At 36.9% G+C, this 5,704-nt stretch overlaps 1 pseudogene; it reads left to right on the forward strand.

Annotated features, from left to right (window-relative positions):
* Nucleotides 1-229, forward strand: part of LOC148014928 (25S ribosomal RNA) — a 1,277-nt pseudogene extending 1,048 nt beyond the window's left edge.
* The last annotated feature ends 5,475 nt before the right edge of the window (nucleotides 230-5,704 follow it).

Consider the following 5,704-nt stretch of genomic DNA (forward strand, 5'->3'; position numbering starts at 1 on the left):
TGGTTAGGAAGAACTGCTGAAAGCATCTAAGCGGGAAATCCTTCTTTATACAGGTTCTCCTATTAGGTGAAAGAACATCACTTTGATAGGCGAAAAGTGGAATCTCCGCAAGGACGATACGCTTTTTTGTACTAATGGCTTTTCAATGAAATAAAAAGGTAATAATAATAAGAATAGAAACGATTTAGACCGTTTAATTGCTTGACTTAAGAGCATACCCAATCCATTAAAAGAGGCTTTTTATTGTAAAAGGATGCCATATAAAATGGATAAAAGACACAAAGGATTCCTACTATTGAGTCAATAGCATGTCAGAGCCGGAACATTATCTAGTTTGTTAAGTTTCGTACGCAGTGAGCTGCGAAATTTGTATAGACTGTGTGCCTATTTCCTGCCTAATAAGACCTTGGCCTTTAGGTAAGGGCCTTTTTGCAGGAACTTATTTTTAGTTGCAAGCTTTGAGGTCCATTCGAATTTATGAAGCTTATGTCTTGTTATTTTGGACAGCCTTCGCTATTGGCCGAAGGCTGGCCCAGACAGAACATAAGGTATTTTTACGCAATCATTGCAAAGCTAAGCGCTTTGTAACCCTTGTTTTGCGTAAGATATAGGGTATTTTCCGTTTGAGTTCGTAGACGTTTTTTTGTGGGCGGGATTATTTGTTTGCCCGGGCTATTCTTTGAACTTAAACTTTCCTTTTGCTTTCCCGAAACATAATGTGTTGTTTTTTTGGACAAACTGTCTTGAATATTAGAAACAGGAGAGAAAGGATTCGTTGATTACGTACTTACTTTTAGTACTTTTGCTTTTATTTGGTAGTTTTGTTGCAGGTGCTTTTGGTCGTTTTTCAGGATCTAAAGGAACAGCCATAGCAACCATTATGTGTGTTTCATTTTTTTTTTTTCTGATTATTTTTTATGAAGTTGCATTAGGAGTCAGTGCTTGTTATGTAAAGATTGCTCCATGGATTTCCCTAGAGATGTTTGATGCTTCTTGGGGCTTCTTTGGCGACCGCGGAATCATCGGATAAATTGCCGGATAGGGAAATGATCTGGACGCTGCCTTTGTTTCGCTGCGAGATGGAATTAGCTTACTTTATGCATAAGATAACTTACCTCGTTAAGACACTATAGCATATCGTAAAAAAAGCCAGCTTATCAGATAAGGTTTGCCTTTGACAGGCGGCTTTTAATTGTGTTTTCGAGACAAAGGTGAGGTGGACAAACTATAGATGAGTAGACAAAGGTTTATGGCCAGCCTTGGCATCTTTTGGTCATGTATAATGGAATGGCCGGTAATAAAATGGGCACGACACATATTGAGATATTCATCTGTCGTCATTTGTGACATTGTCCGACTTTTTAGTCACTCTAACATAATGGATATTGGGTTATTAACCATTTCAGCATGGCAATTTTTTGGAAAGCAAGAAGATTGTAAAGGTCTAGAAATGTAATGTACAAGAATTAATAATATTAATGTCAATGCTCAAGTAAAAAGAAGTGCATCCACTATAGTTTCCCTTTTATAAAACATGAGCAACGTTGAAATTTATAAGTGCAACATTAAATTGTATATTCTTTATGCTCACTCCCTAACATTGTTTGCAAGCCCCTCAATCACGAAAAATGTTTCTATATTCAAAACATCTAACCCAATAAACAAATAGCTCATTTAAGAAATATCTTAATTCCTCTATTAACTATAAAGTTAATAAATTTAATAACAATCCAATACAACTTTAATGGCAACCTAATGAGTCATCAAATGTAATAAAAAAGAAAGGCTCCTGATGAATCATAGAAATTTTTATCGGAAAAAGATTGCGTGTTTGAACTTATTTGGGCCATACATTGAGTTTTACATGTATCATTTTAGTGATTTAGGAGTCGATGTACAAGGATTTGGCATCTTTTGAGTTCAAATCTTCCTTCAAGTGGTGAAAACATCAAAATCTTATGATCACCGATGAGTTGAGGTTTAAAAATTTAAAAATAGACTACAGCTAGATCACCGAATTTACAAACATGTAAACTCAAACTATGACCTAGACAAGTGCAAACATAAAGTCTTTTTCTACTAAAAATATTGGATGATTTATTAGATTCTAGAAGGATCATTTCAATATATGTAGCTCATCCATACTTAAAGATACCAATTTCATTGCATCATCACAAGTTGCATAAACGAGGCCAAATTTGATGGTACGACATTTGTATATAATGTGACACAGCTTGACCATGTTTTTAGAGTTTAATTGATAACTTTGTGTGCGACTTTTTTATGCCAAAATATGATTCTTAAGGTTCCCAACCTGACAACCAGACAGTCTTGGCCCACTTTTTGCATACAGTGAATATCAAAAGAAACTTGCTTGCTTAAAGGTCATGACTAAGATACACTATTACAAAACTGTGCCAGCGAAAGCCGCACTAAGCGAGATATCCAGTCTTTAACCGATATTTGATCAGAAGTCCCTTTGGTAACGGGCACTATTTGATAAAAAGAAATTAACATTCTAATCACAGAAACGAGACATTAACTTTTATGATCTTGTAGATCGAAAAAGCAATGGTAACTGCACCACTAGAGGCGTATAATATGATATTTTTTCAAGCTAATCATGTCTTCTTTATGGAGCAGGATTGTTTGATAGCTTCGGAACATATACTTAGATCAAAGTTTTCAAGCAAGCAAAAATAAGTCAAAACGTCTCATTTAGCTAACAAACAGTTATAAACATCAAAAACATACCTTGTGCCGGCAAAGCCGACGCAAGTTTTTAGAATGCTCAAGCACTTTTTTGAAATCTATTTCGGCTGACGAGACGGAACTTTATCTTTTTGGCATTCTGGTCAAAATTCTCGGAATCATCATACCACTTCTACCAAGAGTAGCTTTTTCAGTGTTGGTCGAACGTAAGGTCATGGCTTCCATGCAACGTCGAAAGGGGCCTAATGTGGTGGGACTATTTGGATTGTTATAACCTCTAGTGGATGGTCTGAAATTGCTCTTAAAAGAGCCTATTTCACCATCAAGCGCTAATCTTTTTCTTTTTTTAATGGCTCCGGTAATTACATTTATGGTGCGCCGTGCAAAGCTCATTTCTTTTCATCATAAAGGAATACACAAAAGTCTACCCTAAATAAAGGTACATGCAAAAAGCCCATACAACATATCGACCTAATAATCTATCGGGTTCACAAGCGATTGAGGATGGAAGTCAAAACATAAAGTGAGGTATTTGGGTTTTGAGCCTAGGGCCCTCTCTTTTAGTATCCATCGGCTGATATGAAAAAGGTTAGATTCACTTACTTGATACGTACTTACTGTCCAGGTAAAGGCCATATATTTTGGACACAATATGTCAGTATATTTGTGGCGGAATGGTCTAGAGTCAACGTTTTGACTTCCGCATAGAAAAGTCAAGCCCAACCGCAAGTAATTTCAGTATAAGAACTGATTTAAGTCATTGAACAAGTGCGCAAGAACCTATAATTCTTGTTCGTGGGACAATGCCAATAAATAGATAATGTTTGTCTCGTTCCGGGCAGGATGGTTCGGAGTTTTTATGTCTTAAAAGAAAAGTGTCCACTGGCTTTTGGGTATTTGATCCGATTCTATTGCTCTTTAGGACCAAAAGAAAGAGGAGGGCTGAGGTCAGGAAAATATACACCTATTTGATTTCTTTATGGCCCTTGGTGCGTGGCAATTGTTTGTTTTGTAAGTGTGCGATTTCGCAGAGAGTAAAGCTAGGCAAAACAATAATGTCTACTTCCCTTATCCCCGCAGAGTAAAGACAGAGAAATGAGGCAATCACGGGAAGTAACTGTTTTGCATCATTTAGCAAACGATGCGTGGTCTCAGAGGTAGCATAGTAGCAGAATAAAAGGATTGGCATTTTTGTTGGACTGTGAAGGCAACTAGTCGGAATAAATTTTGGTCAAAGGTAAACGTTACGTGGCTTTACGTAAAAACCGACGTGCGTGTTCAATGGCACAGACCTTGTTTCTATTCTAATCAAGTTATCAAGGGATCTTCGCCCGACTAAACTAATAGGTACTTTAGTTATTTGTCTGGGAAAATAAATTAGTTTAGTCAGAAGATATTTGTTATCGTTGTATAAGACATTTTTGTTGTCGAACTGGTGCCCATTCAACATTAAATCCATCTTTTAGACTGTATTGATATGGCTTAATTGGCTAGGCAGCTAATATATATGCACTAAGGTAATTGCACTTTCGCAAAGAAAGAAACGACAATATCTCCAGCCACCGAGGTGTTCTGAGGTAAAGCTGTATGACAAAATATTGTCACGTACAGTTTGGAGGGCAGCATTTGATATATTGACCCCTATTTGAGTCTGGTAGCTTGGGCGGTTATACTTTTTGATTATGGTATGGTATTGTCAGATTTAAATGTAGGTATATTGTATTCATTTGCTATATCTTCTTTAGGGGTCTATGGGATTATCATAGCGGGTCGGTCTAGTAGGGCGGCCGTTCAGCTGCCTATGGTATTAAGGTTTATGCGGTCAAATTCTATGTAGCGCGAAATGATTTGCTTTACATTTTGTATGGGACTCTTTTACAAGACTATTTCTTGGTTGAACTCGGCAAAGATAAAGGATTTTTATACCAAGGGCTAAAGTAGTTTGGAAATAAGAATACATGCAAAAAATCTAGAAAAGGGCATGCTACAGAAACATGGTTAATTCTGTTCAGTTAAGGAGTCACTAAGCATATTATATGAAAGTTATCTCTGTTGATTGAGATGAGGCAACTTTTTTACGAATCAAAGTCTCCTTAGGCAGCCGACAACCTACAGTTATCTTTACATTCCTGTGTTCGTTGATAGAACAAATAACTGTATGCTATTTTGTTTTCCATCAGCTGAGATTGCTTGTTTGCTGAATCAAAGCACCCATCGTATAAAAAATATTGCCTATTCCTTCGAAGATAAAAGACTAAACGACATACCAGTCGGCAGCATTCCAGATCCTCTGGAATGAGAACCATAGGTGATACCGGATAAATCTAGTTAGACGTTTTTCTTGCGGATGATCAAAAGACTCATGGTATCTGCTATATTTAAGAATATTTTCAAAAAAAAATGTAACAACCAACAAAAGCCTATTTTGTTTTTTTATAGCAGCAGAAAAAGAGTCCAGATGTTTGCTTAATTTCAGCGAATTATACCCAATGCGATGCGCAGGTTCTGAGCCTATAGGTCTCTCACATTTCATTTGATGCGAAATGGAGTGGATTATCGTCTAGTGAATTTATTATTTGAGGCAGGACATATCACAAGATTTCCACAAAAAACACATAGCCGCGATTTTAGCGATTGATCTGCTTCGCGAAAGCTAAGGCTAGATAGCGGCACTTGCATCTATAAAGCTTAGTCCATCCTTTCAAGAAACCCAATTACCAATCTAAAGCAAGTTGTTGGGGTAAAGAGCCGTATGCGCGGTGACGTGCTTGTATGGTTCGGAGAGAACTCAATGTACACCGACGGATTGGTGGAATAGTTTAACTCTTTATCCCAAATATGCTTCTCTAGGAGCATTATGATCTGCTGCTTAAATGGTTTCTTATGAAGTATCTATTGGTCCTATTATCATTACTGTACTAATTTGTGTAGGTTTTTGTAATTTAAGTGAGATTGTTATGGCGTAAGAGCAGATATGGTTTCGTATTCTCTT

Source organism: Lygodium microphyllum, chromosome 24, assembly GCF_053477565.2.
Source record: "Lygodium microphyllum isolate KBCC chromosome 24, Lygodium_microphyllum_v1.1.10, whole genome shotgun sequence".
In the NCBI taxonomy this organism is placed as follows: Eukaryota; Viridiplantae; Streptophyta; class Polypodiopsida; order Schizaeales; family Lygodiaceae; genus Lygodium; species Lygodium microphyllum.